The sequence below is a fragment of the Peromyscus eremicus genome, chromosome 6 (genome assembly GCF_949786415.1).
Source record: "Peromyscus eremicus chromosome 6, PerEre_H2_v1, whole genome shotgun sequence".
In the NCBI taxonomy this organism is placed as follows: domain Eukaryota; kingdom Metazoa; phylum Chordata; class Mammalia; order Rodentia; family Cricetidae; genus Peromyscus; species Peromyscus eremicus.
In genome coordinates this window covers 105267394-105287370 of record NC_081421.1, presented here as the reverse complement: position 1 = coordinate 105287370, position 19977 = coordinate 105267394, and positions in this window count along the sequence as shown.

The window sequence follows — 19977 nt, the reverse complement described above, 5'->3', positions numbered from 1 at the left end:
CTGAATTGACCACCGTTTATAAAAGCAAATCTGGCTTGGGCTGGGCTGCCTGTGCTGAAGGAACATTCCTCCCCATTACAGCAGCATTTGCACATTTATAGGAAGAATAAAGGAAAAGATGCATGATACATGTGAAGCAGCCTTCTCTCTGCCATGCAGAGAAAGAAGAACTAAAAGGATTATAAAAGTTCAGATTAAAATGATATAAAATCTAGCATTTGGCTCCAATACTAGCGCCTTGGTCCTCTGGAGCTAATCTGTATGCACTCTGTGACCTCCTCGCAGCGAACCCTGCTAAATATATTATTCCCACGGGGGCTTTCACTGCTGCTTGGTGTCAGAAATCAATATGTATGAGGCGCGTGGATGGGAATTTCTAATAGATCTGCCTGGCCCTGTGCTGCTTTTCAATATCTGCCTTGGACTATTAGTGCCGGCTCGGTGCCTGTGAAATAACCGAGATAATCTTTTAAGGTGCACTGTTAAGGTGGAACCTAAATGTTGCTGTTTCAATTAAAACAAAAATTATATTCATAAATCAGTCAGTCGGGTCTGTGTAACCTTGCATAGTCACTCTGAAAAGCTGATTAAAAACAAGGTGGGATTTAAAGCTTTGGGGAATGAAATGCTATTTTTAACTTCTATTTAGAGTTCAGAGGAAGATTTTGCATTTTAAGGCTAATGATGTATTTGGGGGAGGGGTATCAAATCAGAAATGAAATTTAGAAGGCTCGGAGTGCTCTCACCTAAAAATGCTTGTTTGGTCATCTTATGTAAAAGAAAAAAAAAGGAGCCATATACAGGGATTTACCAAGCATTTTTAACATATTAGATGAGGAATATTGAGTATTTCTTTTTTCTATAGTTTGTTCACACTGAAATTATTGCACAAGTGATTTTGTTAGATAGTTAATTTTGTCATCCTGAGCAATTGTGCTATGTCCTTCTTTGAACATGCATATGAGTAGCTATTTGCAGAAGAGTGAGTGAGAAAGTGGTTCATTAGAGTTCTGTGTTGCCTAGCCTTACCCATGAGTGCCTTCCCTTCAGCAGCCAAGCATCAGAGTCCTGTGCAAAGAGCTATGGGTCTGAGTTGTGTACCCGGAGTGTGGCATCAGCCTCTCACTTCCCATTGTTTCCTTCTTTGTTTTAAAGACACTTCTGGTCCAATTTAACGCATAAGCATGCAGCGCCCAAAACTGGCTGGCAAAGACGCTGTGTCATTACTGGCAGGAGTGGTATCAATATTGGTATGAGCGGAGAAGCTGGAGGCACGTCTACAATCCATTCATTTGTGCAACCAACTTTTCATATACTAAGGCTAGGTTCCATTAAGCACAAAGTATGGCACGGAGAGCTCTCACCCAAGAAGGTTTGGGATCTGTTGGCTTGTGAACTTGTCACCCCACCAAAGGATGAAGAAATAGAATATAACACTTTTTCCTCCTTCCTTTTCTGCACACTTTAGTTGGCACAACACAACACCCCTGACAGCTTTCAACAACCCACCCCGGCTTCTCTCTGGTCTTCTCTGCACTGTGTGTGAGGAGTCAGCATCCAGTCCCTGAGACAGGACTCTAAGTTGGAGATATCTAAGATAAATTAGAAGAAGCCATGAGATCATTAATAAACTGTCTTTGTAAACTACCTCAATCTATTTGGGCTTTATAATATTAAGTGTTTAAAAACGCATATTTTTATATACTAATTTGTCTACTTACTGTATCAAAAAAAAATCAGACATTAACCTGACAGAGACATGACCACTGTCACCCAGCACAAGTCTAGACAATACATAAGAAACCTTTTCTCGGAGCTTTTCTTGTACACTTGTTTTATTTTAGAGATGCACTTCTTTGTGAGCAGAAACTGCACTGCAGAACTATTAGAAGAAAAAGCATGCTAAAAGCACCAGGAAACCAAATGCTCTGTGGTTCCTTTGTGGAAGAAATGGAATTCCACTGCCTCACTTTACTCAGACTGTCAGTAGGCCCCATGAATAAAAATAAAACCCATAAATGTTTAAAAGTTATGTACCATTAAGTGCCCCTCTCCTCTTCACTATCATGCAAGGGAAAAAAAGGTTGAGTTTTGACCGGGCCCAGCAGCCATGTTATAATCCGAGAGATTCTAACTGTTTAATTTTTTCACAGTCCCTCCTTTCTGAATTGCTCCCTCTCTCAACTCAATTAGAGAGTACTGCAAACAAACAGTTTTATATGTTTTCTGCATCTCTCAGCTAAATATAATGTTGTGAGGCCATCTCTATAAGCTTCGGTCATAGGAAGGGGAATTTTGATGAAGTTTTATAAGTAAGTTTTATAAATGCTTAATGAATATAACACTTAGAAATGAAGGGGCAGAAAACACCTATTCATTCATGCCAAGTGTCTGTTTTTACTAAGAATAAATTTATTAAATTTTATAGATGACAAAATCAAGGTTAAAATAATATTCTCAATTAAAAATATATGGTGTACATGAATATATGTACATTGTATGAGTGAACACAAGAGTCATTTCTCTCCTTCCATAATGTGGATCCCAGCAATCAAACTCAGCTTAAAAGGCTTGGCAGCAAGCACTTTTGTCTGCTAAACCATCTTGCTACACCAAAAGAATATATATAGTATTTGTGTGTGTATGTGTGTGGGGTGTGTGTGTGTGTGGGGGGGGTGAATATGTGATAGTAGGTGCAGGTACTCTCAAAGGCCAGAGGTTTTGGATCCTCAAGGAGCTGGACTTATAAGTAGTTGTAAACCACCCCTTTTGGGTACTAGGAACTGAAGTTGGGTCCTCTGCAAGAGCAGGAAATGTTCTTAACTGCTAATCTATTACTCTAGTCCCAACAGTAATTTTAAGGTAATTTATTTTAGTCTATTGATGTCTAAGACTAGGCACATAGACCATGTAATAAAAAAAATAACAAAGTATATTTATGGAAAGAAAAATAACATTTCAGTTTAATGTCTTTACCTCCGCAGTTGAAAAGTTTATTAATGAGTTTGCACTTTTCTTATTTTTCCCTCTTCTTTCTTTTTCTAAAAATAAATAAATAAATAAAATGGGCTGTGTCACAATATCTGTTATAGAATGCATAGGAAATTGTTCTGTGCAACTGTAGTGTTTAAAATGTATTGTGTCCCAAGAATCTCTAATTTTGCCTTAGTAGCTTTTTCCAACATATTAATCCAAACTATTCAAATCTTCATTTTATCATCTGTATCACCCAAATAGATCTCACCATCTAACCAAATAAAAATAATGCACATTCAATTATTTCTGCACACCTAGGATTAGAGATCTTCAAATACAGCATCAAACTACCAAACAGAAGGCAGTCTCATCTCACATTAAAAAGGAAATTCCTATCTTGACATTTTGTGCAAATCTAGAAGAAAAAGGCTTTATCCCACAGGTTCTGTGCTCTTCCAGTGAGATAGGCATTTCCTCCAAGGAGATTTAAAATGCGTTTGTTAATTTCAGTCGGAGGAAGTTTTTTTCTACCTTTCTCTTTGTGTCTCTGAACTCTTCAGTCAACATTTCGGCCAACAAAAATAGTCTTTTAGATCAAAACTAAAGGAAATACAGAAAAAAAAAAAGAGTATAAGGTCAAAAGGACACATCCCCCGTGAATGAGGAATCCATATCAGCTCTGAAGTCTACCTTCTTACCTTATGTTTTCAGGATCCATAGGAAGAACTGATCGATCATCTTAAAGTTTCCCTCGGTGTAATAACAAACCAAAGACTGAGGCTTAAAGTTCATGTAGAGTTTATATTTAGGCAATGATTGGCACATAATAAAGTATTTACTAGATTCCTGCAGCACTATGAGACTAGGCTTTTAGTCTGTGGACTGTGATGGTCACTGAAATGTGCTGCCATGCCTACACACAAGAGTTACTGAGTTCAAAGTCCAAATGGGGGAAGAACCACCCAAGGTGCTGCCAGGACAGGTGGTTTGACAGGAGAAACTGATCACAGAGGTCTTGGAAGAGGCTTGGAGCTAAAGCAGGAGCACAGCAGTTAGTGAGATAGCATAGAAAAGAGAATGACCCAGAGCCTGGGCGGGTCTGGTGGGGGCAGTGTTGATGAGAGACACTGGGAAGCAGGGAGCAGTTGAGCATCAGAGCACTGATCTCATTGGGAGTGCACTTGGGAGGGAGCCAGGATCTCCTTCTGAGGAAAGCAGGTCCTGAGGCTTGGGGCAGGCAGGAAAAGGGCTCCTTTCTTCCTTTTATCTCTCAGAATTCCACCGCATAGACCATTGGTAAAAACCTACTAGAAACCATCTGACGTTGAGTCAAGAAAGGAGCTTGGGGGCTTTCAGCCTACTGGTTACCCGGGATAACAATGAGGGGGGAAATGAAGCTGGGAGACAAGAGGCGAATATGCAGCACAATAGCTTTTCAAATATCGTGTGTTGAATGAACTACAGAACGCATTAACCTAACTGAGAAAGGATCACTGGCCCTGCCTGCCCAGAACCACACGCTAAACTCCGGTCATTTCCTAATTGGTAGCAAAACCTATTTTTTTTTTCAAATGAAATTTTAACAAGAGGTATTAATGTACATTATGGGGCAAGAGCAGCCACTTAGATTATGAGTAAAAAATATATAATAATACATACTGCAAATTATTCTGGAGTTATTGAAAAATAAATAAAGCCGTCCTGACAACAAAAGAATTTGGCTTTAAGGATTCTGCTGACACATGCTTTGGGGTTCCATGAAATTCCAGTTGAATGTTAGGACGTTTCCTGATAAAGAACCTTTGTAAGTCATGGGGTTCAAAAAGCACTTAAGGCCGGGCAGTGGTGGCACACGCCTTTAATCCCAGCACTCAGGAGGCAGAGCCAGGCAGATCTCTGTGAGTTCAAGGCCAGCCTCTTCTACAGAGCAAGCTCCAGGACAGGAACCAGGACTACACAGAGAAACTCTGTTTCTTAAAAAAAAAAAAAAAAAAAAAGCATTTAAATTTATCTGTTCTAATAAAATGGTATATTTGAGAATTACCCCCAAATTATGACACAAATCAGAATGCTCAAAGCCATAACTGTTTTAATAAAGTAAATCTTATTTTCAATACAATTCATTATAACAGAGACTTACATATACCCAGACAATATTTGACCTATCAACATATGTGAGAAAAACATATGTGAGAAAACTCCCATCATATATAACCTCCAAAATGTACTTCCAACAACATTTAGGATGTTCAGTCTTATTTCACGGACCTGACAGGACAGTCTGGCTTTACCACAGCAATCTTCTTCCCAGATAATTTTAATATTTCTCTATAAGATAAAGCAGGGGATTCCCAGCCAGCCAAGAATTCCACGCTTTCTAATTGAAATGTAACTAATATTCTAGTCATGTCCTTCAAGATTTGTGTCCATGATGCTTTTACTTCAATTCATTTTCTCTGTGTTATTCACATTTTTCTGCCCTTTTACCTTGAATCAAGGTTTATCACCTTGTTTCTTTTACTCTACTTTAGAAGATTCTTCAAATAGCGACACCTTCATATATTTCAGTTGCCTTTATGATTGTCTACAGCCCATGTGCACTTGTATGTATGTGTGTGTGCATTCAAGTGTGTTTGTACTGAAAAAAGATGAACTGAATTTGAGAACACTGTTTATCAAAATTCAATTTCAAGTCAACTTTAAAAACAATAGAAATAGGGGCTGGAGAGATGGCTCAGAGGTTAAGAGCACTGACTGCTCTTCCAGAGGTCCTGAGTTCAATTCCCAGCAACCACATGGTGGCTCACAACCATCTGTAATGAGATCTGGTGCCCTCTTCTGGCCTGCAGTCATACATGCTGTATACCTAATAAATAAATAAATCTTAAAAAAAAAACAAACAAACAAAAAAAAAAAAAAAAAAAAACAATAGAAATAAAACCCTTAAAATATGACAAACCCATAGTAGTAATTACAGCAAACTATAAAACTTAGTACTAAATATTTATTGAATTTATAAACTGAAAAAAAAGAGTTACAGATATTTGAAAATATTGTAACATACACCCACAGGCCTCCACCCAGCTTTCCTCCACCCAGAGGCAGGCATGAAAAGTCAATCAAAGCATTTACTTGCTAAACTCAAGTTTTCTGTGATGAGCCTGATCAACACAGCTCCCTGAGCACTGAGTTATGTGTCACTAAGAACAGAATCAGAGATAGTAATGTACCATCCACAGAGTCTTTCAAATATGGTAATTATTGTTTTTACTTAATATTTAACTTTTTTCAACATTTTATTTCATCAGTTGGATTATAATTCAGGTGATGACAGGAGGGGAATGTAGAATCCTTAGTCTACACATATCTTACCACATCATGGGTAATAAGTATTTACCTAATGTGATGAAATATTGTGTAGAAGCAGAGAGCTAGAGTTCTGGGATATCCTGATTCATTCCTGCAATGTACCCACCCAATCAGCATACTCCAGAGAACCTGAAAACAGTTGGTGTAAAGCACATTCTCTTTGCTGAATGCTTTGTTTCTGCAGAGCATGCTTAGTCCAAATTTCTAAATCCATCACCAGAGGATCACAGCAGTTATAAGCATTTCTACGCTGAAGTGGTTAGAAGCAGTTCTAATGCCCCTCCCACTTCCTCTGGGTTAATCCAGATTTTTGAGATTTATTCCCATTCGCCGAAGACACAGCAGGCACAGACAAGTCAAATGTTTCCCCTCTGTCTCTGAGTCACAGGTGTGTTATCCACTGCTGCAAAATGATGTGATCGGTCCTTTTTAATGTCATAGCAAAATAAGCCTTCATCAAATGAGCCTACAACTAAATACTATGATTAGCAAGGCAAGATAGGATTATAGAACCTTTAGTGTCTCTGCTCTCGGAAACAGAATACAGGATTGGGTGTGAGTGGTCCAATCACCGTTATCGCCAAACAAAAAGTTGCTGTGTAGGTTGCAACAGGAATGTGACCATTTTTTGTGGGAGCCACAAAAAGATCAGCAACAGTGTGACTAAAATGTCATCTTCCATGTGGTCTGAAAATGGCATAACTCCCTTCAAAAAGAGAAGAAAAAAATATTTCATTTAATCATCTTTCCAGTTTTCTCCTACAATATGGGGAGGAAGCCAATCAACAGAGAAAGTGTGGGACAGCCTGTTTCTCCTACAACTTCTCTTCCATAAAATAATGAATTTGATGGCGGTTGCAGTACCAAGATGAATCTAGCCAGGAGCCTTCTAACAAACTCTCATTCATCATGCTTGGTCCCTCTGTCATATCAAGGTGTAGCTAGATAATCCCTTTTCCATTTTGGCTCAGAGACCTTTATACACAACACCTCATTAACTCCACAAATGCTGTGTAAGCTGAAGGAAGACAAGTCACCTAGTGCAAGGCCTGGGAGCCAGTCACCAAGAAGCAGGCGGCACAGCAGATGCTCAGGCACACCTGAGACACACCTTCTGCATGCACCAGCCAGGACTGCAGCTTGTTTCTTTGTCTCTTTTCTGTGCACGAGTCTTCACATAAATGTACTGGAGGCAAGTAGCAAGGGATTAATTCTCTAGGAACGGTGTTTAGTGTGTAGACCACCAATCAGAATAATCAGGTAAAACACAATCTGTATGGGCTCTGTACCAAAAAAGAAAGAAAGAAAGAAAAACCCATAAGATTATCAACAGCAAGTTATGCAAATTGGCTACATATGGGCACAGGTCTACTGGATCACTGCGGGGTTGGTGTGATAAGCATAACCTTAGAAGACATGTATCTACTTGCAATGAAACTTTATACTTGAGAGAGTCTTTTTGCCTCCTTCATTAAACTTAATATTGAGAAACGACTTAAGGTCTGGGCTCAGAAAGTAAAGTGCCTGCCATGTAAGCTTGGTAATCTGAGTTAGATTCACAGAACCCATGGAAAGGTAGAAGAGAACGCATCCCATAAAGCTGTCTGTCCTCTGAGCTCCTATGCTGTTCTGGGATGTGTGTGCAACCCCCCCCACATCATACACACAGGCTAATAACAATAAAAAAACTAAGGAATAACAACAGATCTTTGAGAATAATATTTCAAAGAACTGACTACAAATACGTGTATTTTTGGTTGTTTCACATATATAGAGAATTTACCAGAAGGAAGAATCCTAGGCTGTCCTCCAAAAAGATGTAACAAATATTTCTGAGATTCATTTCTAAGGTTACAAGCTATAGTATTATAACATGAAATATGACAAAATTTCACAATGAAAGTATAGGTCTAACCCAGTCCCTGTAGGACTTAGATTAATATCTTGTGGCAAATTTATTAACAATACTCTCAACTACACTTCTCATTCCTAATCCTGAAAAAATTAATTCCAAATAACCAATCATATTCTGAACACGTGAGTGACTCCATCACAAATACGCATCAGTTGAGCTCTTGAACACAGTCAACATAAGAACTAGAAGTGGAGGAATGTAAAGCTGGTGAAGATGGAAAATCTGATTCTCCACAAAGCTCTTGACTTATCCCAGTCTTTCGTGTATCTCTCTCTTCTTCCTATCTAAAGAGATACCATAACCATTATGGAACCAGACAACTTAGGTTCAAAGCTAGTGATTTCTTTCTCATTTTCCCTTACCTACCTGGTGGAGTCCTACTTAAAAAGCCTCTTTATCAATTCCAGTCTTGATTGTGTAGCTACTCTCAATGTCTAAGCCACTAATGTGTAATCTAGAGTCTGAATTCTTCCCCAGTTCTAAGCCTGCCTCTATTCAAAATATTCCTTTTTATTCTAAAACACAAGTATTTAATGCAAATAACCTTCAGGATTGTGGCATGCAGAATTCCATCATCTTCCTTTGTGTTCTACAAATTCTTTTTGTTTAATTGATCGATTTTACTTTTTGAGACAGGGTGTTATGTAGCCCAAACTGTTCTCAAACTCACTTCTGTAGTTAAAAATGAGCTTAAACTTCTGATCCTCCTGCCTCTACCTCCTCAGTGCTGGGACTACGAGCATGAACCAATAAGCCTAGTTTTATTGAACTCAGAACTCTGTGCATACCAGGAAACCACTCTACCAACTGAACCATATCTATAGTCCTTTTCTGGCCATTCTTTTAAAAAATATTTATTTATTTACTTATTTATTGTGTGTGTGTCATATACTTATGTAAAAACACATGTGCTATGGCATGCATGTGGATGTCAGAGGACAAATTTGTGGAGTCAGTTCTTCCCTTCCACTTTGATGTGGGTTCTGAGGAATGAACTCAAGTCAACAGGCTTGTGCAGCAAGCACCTTTACTCACTGAGCCATCCTGCCAGCCTCTATTCTATCTATTCTTAATAGGGAAAGGCAAGGTGGTCTAGGAAACTCTAAATATGATAGTCACAAATCTACTTAAAATTTTTCTCTAGGTAAAGATATAACTTGGCATAAATGTCCTTTATAAACTAGTCCTGCTTTGACTCCTTGACTTTATCATTTTTAATTCCATCATTAACTATGATATCGTAGCTGAGAAAGCTGTAGGCTTATCAACACCCTCCCCTCAATTTTCACTTTCTCACATAACTAGACAACAGTTCCTAGCACCACTTCCCAGAAGAATGTGCATATAACAAAATGTTGACAAGGTGTCTTAGTTGTGTTCTGTTGCTGTGAAGAGACACCATGGCCAATGTAACTTATAAAAGAAAGCATTTACTTGGGGGTTTGCTTACCTTTTCAGAGGGTGAATCTATGACCAACATGGTGGGCAGCTTGGCAGCAGGTAGACAGACATGCTACTGGAGAATAGCTGAGGACTTACATCTGACCCACAGGCAGCAAGCAGAGAGGGAGACACAAAGACACTGGGCCTGGCAAGCGCTTTTGAAACCTCAAAGCCCACCCCCAAAACCTCCTTTAAAAAGGCCATGTCTCCCAATCCTTTGCAATCAGTTCCCCTAGCTGGGGATCAAGCCTTTAAACATAGCCCATGGGGGCCATTCTCATTCAAATTACCACACCAGAGGAGAGCTAGCAGGAGGGATGTGCCATTTCTGTGACAGAGTAGTTAAGAAAGGGGTGTATCTTTTTCTCAATGGTTTTTTTTTCTATGTACCTACCACAAGAGAAGACTTTAAGGAGAAAGAAAAGGATGAGTAGGTGTTCTGTAGTAAAACACTTGCCTAGTCCCACGGCTCTAAGTTGCATCCCCTGAACAGGCAAAGTAAGCATAGAGATAGAAGACAAAGGCACGCTGAATCTCTGCATCATTCTGTGGAATGGATCCGCACCAGGAACATTGGCAGTGCATTAGAATCTGTGCCTTCTTTTTAATACAAGTATTTTGCCCTTAGATTACTCATTATCTTTATCCCAGTGACCTTGCTACTGTCTTGTTACTGTCCACTACACTTTAGGTACGGCAAGTGCTATTGACTGTCCAGTACAACCTGCCCCTCTCTGCTGCTTTCATTTCTCTTACCCACACTTATCTGTCAGATTTCAGGCTTACCTAAACCTCACGTTGTCTGAAAGCCATTAGGATTCCCTAACCTTTCCCAAGCTTTGATCTATATGTCCCTTCCATGGGAATCCAAACATCATGTACTTATCTTTCTCAATTCTCTGTCTCTCTGTCTCTCCCTCCCTCTCTCTCTGTGTCTCTCTCTGTCTCTGTCTCTCTCTCACACACACACATACACACACACACACACACACACACACACACACACTACACCACACACAGGAACACCTTTGTGATTTTCACACCACAATTAGCAAGCCTGTAAACGAGTACTCTTGTCACTTAATCAGGTTGTATGTTCAGCATCTTAAATGGGGACTGGTTCACAGAGAGCATCGCAATCCACTTTTTTTAATTCTGTCATGACCCTACCTTCATTTATTTTCAAATTGGTAATGTCCCCGTATTTATCATTGCAGCTATTTGTGGGCAAGAAACTTACCTCTTATAAACTATGTTTGTATTTTACTAGCATTGTTATTGACTTTTGTTCATGCATTGATTATAAGCTTTCGAAACCTTAGAATGACATGAAACTATAAAACTTTCAAGTGGTCTGCCTCAAATCTACCCATTTATAGTCTCTGTTCTTCTGTGTGCTTTAAGGAATGAAGAGGTCTGGGTTACAGCAGAAGACACAACAGCATTTGCTGTACCTAGAGTGTAGTGGACAGTAACAAGACAGTGGCAAGGTCATCAGGATAAAGATTATGAGTAACCTAAGGGCAAGATATCTTGTGTTATCTTCCTCTTCCTTTCAGAACACTCCTGCCATGGAGTTTCTTCTGGATATTAATGGATGGCCTGCTCTTCTTTCTAAACAAAAACACCTGTCATGTCACATGGTTCCATCAGTGCACAGAAAATCTGTTGAAACCTACTTGTCTATCTGAACCTAATCTCACCACTCAACTTGGAGTTTTCTGTGCCAGGCTTTCTAAACTGTATATAGTGTCACTAACAAACATGAAATGTGGAGTAGACAATTCACCTATCATCTTGCAGTGACAAAGCTCTGTGCCTGGTTTCTCTGTCACACTAGGTAATGCCACTATATCAGCAGCCAGCCATGGAGGAAATTGTAGAATAATTGTCAACTCATCACTGGCCTTTGTTTCAGATCTACTGTCTTCAGCACTCAGAATAATAACCGTTCTCATCCTTCCTGCATATGGGTGTTCTTCACTGTGCTTTCAGCTTGTGATTGTATATGGATCATGTTAAAATATTTTCATCTCCAAATGCTGTGTAGCCAATGATACTGTCACATGGGAAATGAGTGAGTTTATTAGAAAAGCTTGTGTTAAGATTGTTGCTTTGTGAACCCTAAAAGAGATTATTCAACATATCTGAATCTCCATTTTTTGCATATAATTTGTGAAAAATAATATTTATATGCTCAATTGCTTTGATTTTGGATAACAACATACACTTTAGAACTATGTTTCAATGTTCAAATAATCAAATTCAAAATAATCAATTGAATAAATATTTTTAAAACTCAAATATTAATGCTGTATATAAAATTTTACCAGCATATGAGAAATAAATTGAAAAGCTGGTTGAAAAAAATATACCATTGTAACTCACAAATTTGATAGAGTTAATGTAGCAGGAAACTTGAAGGGTCTTATTAATAAAAACAAACCTGGAGCCAGGTACTGGGGTCAATGCTGGAAGATCAGAGAAGCAGAACAAGCCACAGCTTCCTCACCTTGCAATTCCTCAACTGATCCCGTTTCCTCAGACTGGAAGCCTCTGTGCCCTTATCCAAATGGATCTCAGCTGAACTGCTTCTTGAAAGCCTGAAAACTTAACCAGCTCTGGTTCCTGGTCCTCACTCCTTATATATCTTTCTGCTTTCTGCCATTACTTCTTGGGATTAAAGGCGTGAGTCACCATGCCTGGCTTTTTCCAGTGTGGCTTTGAACTCACAGAGATCCAGTTGGATCTCTGCCTCTGGTATGCTAGGATTAAAGGTGTGTGTGCCACCATTTTCTGGCCTCTGTATCTAGTGGCTGCTCTGTTCTCTGACCCCAGATGAGTTTATTAGGGTGCACAATGTTTTGAGGAACACAATTCATCACAAGTTAATATAAAAATATATAAGGCACTCAATTATACAACAAAAAAAGTATATCATCTACTGAAACTAAGTAAATGAAAAATTAGACATTTCTCAAAATAAGCACACAAGTGATCAAGGGGTATATTTTTAAAATGCCAGAACTATCATATGATTAGTCAATCTTTCTACTGAGTCTATAATCAAAGGAAATAAAATTGATATGTAGAGAAGATATCTGTATCCCGTGTCCTTCAGCATTATTCACTTTAGCAAACATATGACATCAACCAGTCTTCATTTGTGAATGGACTGTAAAGAAAATGTGGTACATGTGCACAATAGAGTTCTATTCAGTCATAAACAGAAGGAATTTCTATAGTTTATAAGATGAATTAATCTAGAGGGAATAATTTTAAGGGAAGAAAACAAAACACAGAAATACAGCATGGTGTCACTTATAGATGGAATCATTTTGACTTTATAGAAGTAAGTGGAAAAATCAATGATTAACAGGGTTCAGGTCTTTGAATGGAACTATGAAATTGGCAAGATATTGATGAAAGGATTCAAAATTTCAGTTAGGAGGAATGAGTTTATTTATGAGCTCCAGATACAACTTGGTGAGTGTAGCATAATAATGAAAATATATTTAATTTTTTATTATCATTATATATTATTGCAAGAAGTATTTATCATTCATTGTTATTATTGTGTGTGCATCTGAGTATGTATGTGGCTATATACACTATGATGGGTGTTTGGGGGTCAGAGGACAAATCTTAGGAGTAGGTTCTCTCCAGCCACTTTTTGGAATCTGAGGATTGCACTCAATTCATCAGAACCCTGACCAAGAGCCTCTATTAATTGAGCCAACTCGCCTACCCAAAACATGTAAGAGAAGGGCTACAAAGTAGTTCCACTACAAATAATGATAATTATGCAGGGTGATACATATGTAGGCTAGATTTTCTCATTCCACAATGTATATACACTTCACAACATCATACCATACATGAGAAATGTGCACAGTTTTACCAATTATTTTAATGAGAGAGAGAAGGAAAGAGGGAGAAAGAGAGAGAGAGAGCACTAGCTACTGACTGCTAAATATATTCCATTTCTCTGGTATGTTTTATATTTAGCAATTATATGAAAATATTGTAGGCCATGAAATTATTAAAATGTGAGAAAATCTTACCTTACTGTGAATGCTGTGGGAACATAGGTCAATATATCCTGTAATATCTATGACAGACTCAACCCAGTCTGATGAACTACCGTGGTAGGGGACAGACTTCATGGAAAGACTTCCAATCTTCATGTAGACACGACCTAATTAATCTACTTACATCCATCTCTCGCAATTACTGTCTCTTTGACCTTAATAAAGTACTTAACTTTTCTGAGTTCAAGTTATAAACAACCAAAAGCTTCAACCATCATTATTACTTCAGCAGGGCTATCATAAAAGGCTAGGTGGATCATGTATGACACAAAGACATACAGGAAAGAGAACACATAGTTTAAAGGGGTCTGTTCTGTCCCAGTTGGAGTTTGAGCATTGGTGTTGGGCTCCTTGTATCAGAAGGAGCAGGGCCTTTGTCTTTCCAGTTTCCTTGAGCTTATGCTGGCTTGTACTCAGGGCTGCATCTGCCCAGAGAAGGTCCATTTCCTAATTCACTAAAAGTTGTAGCTAGCTGAAGCTTTGATTGTGAAAACCAAAATGAAAAGCACTACAGAACAAGGAACTGTAGATTTCCATACATATAAATCTAAACAAACAACAAACTAGACACGAGATACTGAGAACATGGGAAGAATTTAATCACGCTAATAGATATGTCTCAATTAAAATATCGATAAAGTACTGTTTTCTCATAAAATTAGTGAATAATAAATTAATAAAATCCAACATTGAGATGACAACTAATTGAACAGAGGCACCAGTAGGTTATGAAGTATAAAAATCTTAAAGTCGTTTTTATAAAATTTACCAGAGTCTTCAAAAACATTCCCAACTTGCAGACATCCAGTACTGGTCTTCACAAAATTTTTTCCCCCAAAAAGCAAATAAAATATAAGGCAATATTGTCCAAAAGTGTATTAAGAAAGTCCTATTAGTAGGATTATCTGACTGAAATAACATCTTAGCATTCTTTAAAGATGGTAACAAAAGACAACTCACTTGTCTAGACTCTTCATGTGGTAGATTTACTATACACAAATCAATTGGAATCTAAGAGAATGATGTTCTTGCATTTATATGCATGAAACAAAGTCAATATCTTTAGCAGATAATTGCAGGAATAGTGATCAAATAAATACTTTAATCAGTTTTACCAGTTATCTAGCAAAAGGAGAGAAATGTCTCTTTTAGACATCCTCCTATACTTTCACCAGAATATTCTCAGACAAACTATTAATATCTATTCTGCGACTTTTTCCTGGTGATTGCCTCAGTCTGTTGCTTTAAAATTAAGACATCTTTATAGTGCATCTCATTTCCTGGGAGAGTCCTATACCATCCATTTTCTGAATTCATCAGTATAAACCAGTGGTCTTCCTTATTTCTATTCCCCACCATGTCTCTCCTCTTCACTAGTTGAGAACCTAGTACTTCACCACAATCACCATGTGTTGGAAACAGCCCCTTCCCACCTCTTCCTTACCACAGTTCTTTCCACTCAAGCCTGAATTTCTACTTACATGATTTTACAACACTAGTGATGAACATGAATGGGAGAAAGTTCTCTGCCATGTTGGGAGACGCAACATTTTATTAAGGACTCCGCACTCCAGCCCAAGAGGAGTACAAAGAACACAGTAGCACATTCCTGTTTTCCTAAACTTGTACTTACCTTCATTTCCCTTCCTCTTTTCCAAAAAGCAACACCTTTCCCTTATTCCAATGCAGATCATGACTTTGCTGTCTCGTTCATTTAGAAAATAGAATTTATTGGGAGAATATGCCAAGCCTGCATCTAATTTGATGAGGAAAGCCTTCTCCTTGATTAATTTCTTCTCTTCTGATGAATGCTATATGTTTTGTGGTAGGTCCACTTTCATTCACTCTGTGTCTTTAAAGAGAGCATTAGGGTTTTGGCAAGTTACTCAGGAATTGGTATTAGAGTAAGTATAAGGATTTTTCTGATAAACTCTTAATAAGTCATGAATCTAGTGATTCTGTAAAAGTCATCCATAAATTATTACATGGTAGCATCATATATCTAATGAGACTATTGTAGTTTATAGGCCGTGTTGCATAATACATAGCAGTAACATTAACCTAATGACCCTTATCTTTGCATTTTTCTTCACAGGGACTTTCCAGCTCATAGTCTTAGCTTGTGGTTCAGATAACTACCACGGATGTAAGAAGGAAACCTGATATAAAGGCAATCTATTTTCAAATTGGCTTCACCATCTGAACCTCAGTGTAATACTGAACTGAAAGTGAAAATTGTGGCAATTCTCCAAGAAGGCGGTAGCTGTCTTTAGGATCATGGTTCTTTTAGTTCATTGACAGTGGATTACATATGAGAGATAATTCAACAATAGTAAGAAAAGCCTTGAACAGTAGTCACAGGTATAAAAGATAAATCAGGTTGATCAAAACATCCCATATGTATCCCATAAATATATGTATAATTTTATAATTTATATAATCTATTATTAAATTTTATAATTTATATAATATATGAATAATTTTTTACTTAAAAATAAAAACATATCTGGATCTTAAGGAAAAGCACAAAATAAAGCTAAAAATTTAGAACTGAAACCCAGTGTTCAAACACATAAAATAAGGTCCTATTCCTCAAAAAAAATGTTCCACACATTGATACATTATTGAAGGTAGATTATTATTTCTACAATTTGATGTATTTCTTATGGGTCCCAAGAGTACTTTGTCTATATTTTCCTGCATTTTAATCTAGTCCTATATCCAAAAAGTTTGCTAAAATAAGGACAATGAGGAAACTATGTGATAGGCAAAGAATCAAAGTGTGTAAGTTTACCTCTATAAATTAGAGTATCTTTATTTGTGAGATTGAAAATACAAAGTGTCTTTAACCTGGTATATGTCAAGACCTGATAAGACCTATGGTAGTGACTATTGAAAAAATGACTGTGTCCTTTATACTAAATAACTATTTTGAAATTATATCTTAGATTTTGCTCTACTGTTCCTGTCTTCTTCATCAACAACTACAAAGCATCCTGAACCATCTCCACAGCAGCAGTAACACCTGCTTTGTAGTAATGCTCCAATCCATGTTATTGGTCTAGAGCTTGCTTCTGAGAGTTCTCTTGCATGTGATAAAGAAACTCAACACTAAAGTGAGTGAGCTAACTATCCTGCCTTCCTGTTTTACCTCAAAACCTATTGTTTACTTTGATAAAATTAAGAAGCCAGCTCTCTTTTCCTTCACTACCATTTCCAGCATGCAGGCAAGTTTCAATCCATTTTAACTTGAAGCATCACTATGGTTTAATTCAGCTTCTAATTCATTTTTTTATCTTTGTTATCTGTATATTCTGTCTTCTCCTTTAAATGGGATTTGTCTAAAGACAAAAGTAATTTTTCCACTTCTCAGAGTATGATCTTCTGGGGTCATGATGACATATAGAATGACCCACTAAGATCTTTAGATTTGTCTGCATGCTGACTAATTGCCATAGTTTGCTTCTATGGCTGTGATAAACACCATAACCAAAGTAACTTAGAGTCAAGGATTTATTTGGCTTACAGTTTAGGGTCCATCATGAAGGGAAGTCAGGATAGGAACTCAAGACAAAAACCTGGAGGCGTGAACTAAAGCAAAGACCATTGAGGAACACTGCTTACTGGCTTGCTTTCCAACCTCATGTTCAGCTACCCTTGTTATACAACTCAGGCCTTTCTATCCAAGGATATCACTGCCCACAGTGGTCTGGATATCCCCACATTCATCACTAATCAAGAAAATACCTGAAAAACTTGCCTACAGACTGATTCTGAAGGAGATATTTTCTCAACTGAGGTTCCTTCTCCCCAGCTTTTTACCAAGTTGATGAAAAATTAACCAGGACATTTTTCTCCCACTGTAATCTTGGGCTGCCAAGAATCTATAACCTGCCTATGCATGAAGCAATGGCTCTTCAGGAATGGCTTTTTGCTGTGGGATGTTCTGTATGGCAAATGTGTTGCTAATTAGTCAATAAATAAAACACTGATTGGCCATTGGCTAGGCAGGAAGTGTAGGCGGGACAAGGAGGAGAATAAAACTGGGAAGTGGAAGGCTGAGTCAGAGAGACACTGCCAGCCGCCAAGATGATAAACAGCATGTGAAGATGCCGGTACGCCACGAGCCACGTGGCAAGGTATAGATTAATGGAAATGGATTAATTTAAGCTATAAGAACAGTTAACAAGAAGCCTGCCACGGCCATACAGTTTGAAAGCAACATAAGTCTCTGTGTTTATTTGGTTGGGTCTGAGGCTGTGGGACTGGCAGGTGAAAGAGATTTGTCCTGACTGTGGGCCAGGCAGAAAAACTCAAGCTACAGCTGTTCTGCACAGCTATAGTCCAGTCCTTTCTTTGGTCAATCTATGGGCAGACAGTTCATCTTTCAAAACATCAACTTAGCATTACTCCATGATACCCTCTCTACTATCCTCTTCTCCAAAAATCCAGTTGCCTTTTTAGTCTGACTTCTCCGAGCTTTATACCTGCTTCTATAACAGCTATTCTAGCTTCCAATTCCTTCCCATCTTTAGATGGTGGTTTTAATTCTAGGTCCCAGTGCCTTAAAGGCCATAACTGTATCTAATTGCTCATGCTGTTCTCAATGTCCACACCAGTCAAGGGAAACTGATGCTACCTACAATCACTTTGAGATCTAAGGAGTCTTTAGTGATGTGACTCACTTTCTCAAGAGGCTGTGGCAGCAGGCTCACAAATTCAAGGCCTGCTTGAGGATTCAAAAGTAGCCTGGGTAACTTAACAAGACTTTGTTTTAAAACCTAGAAAAAAGATAAGTGAAAGGGGTTATAAACGTATCTCATCAGTGAAACAACTGCCCAGGATTCAAGCCCCAATATTACTAAATATATGAGTGAATAATTGAATAGACACTTCAAGGCATGCAAGCTTAATTTTGAGAGGTCAGTAAAGGATTAGTCTGAATTTGGAAAATAACACAGAGGAAAGGACATCATTCCAGACCGAAACAGAATAGTACCACTGAATGAGAAACATGTTCCTGTTTACAGAGATTCTGAGAGTCTGAAGCAAATCCCACATGGAAAGAACAGCAAGTAGTCCCTCGTTGACAGTGTCTTCCATATTCTGACACAGTAGTTGGAAGGAAATGCAAAGGCCACTGGCATAGTCCATTAGGTTGGCCTGGAAGAGGGGGATGGGGTCCCAGAGCACAGTAGAACAATCAAGAAAATATATAGTGCAAAATATATAAGGTCTCATAGATACCAATTGCTTACATGATATGTGTCAAATGAAAATTCATTGAAGGATTATTTGTGGACCATTGAAATCTGCACAAAATGGACACTGAAGAGTTAAACACAAATGCTCTGAAATAGCATTTCTGCTAGCTTTATACAGGATTATGTTGTGCAGCCACTTAGCTGCTTCAGCAGAGAAATGCTTTAAAGGGAAAGTGCAAGAAACACTGGAAAGAAAGGTTCTGTCATGTTTCCCAGGGGAGAAATGTGTTCCTGGTGGTGTTACCCAGAAGGCAGTCCTTTCCGATAAAATGGTGAGGACGACAGGGGATAGATGCAAAGAAAATTAGGAGAGCCTGCATATAAATGAAAATAAACAAGTAGAAACCACAAGAGTAATGATGCTAAGTAAGAAATGCCAACAGCACAGAGAGGGACGTGAGCTTCTGGGTAGCAGGGAGGCAGCATGACTAAGAGGGAACAAGGAAGCAGAACTGGAGTGAGGTAATAAGGATTTACTGGGAAGGAGCAGGAAAATGAGATATCTGCAGCGGGAATCTGCAAGTCTCCCACTAAACTCAGAACGACTTGGAGAGCCCTGAAACAGCATGTCTGCCAGAGTGAAAAGGCTCTCCTGGAAATGACAGGCTGCTCATCCAGCAGAATGTGCTAGGACAAGGTAGTCGCTAAAGGAAAGCAAGGAAATAAAGTAGAAAGATGAGAAGGAATAGCTTGCAACCCATCCCAGCCAAATCAAGACTAATGCATTTCAAACAATTAGTTTGAAATGCCTTTCATTAACTGTACGTGTACAAATTAATTCTTCGCTAAACTGATTATCATTTTAACATTCTGTGTGTACAGAAGTAGTTTCAGATAAATCAAATAGTTGATTAAGCTCCTAATCATGAGTGGCTCAAAATATAACAGCCAGGTATTGTCTAAGGGAAGAATTCATGAC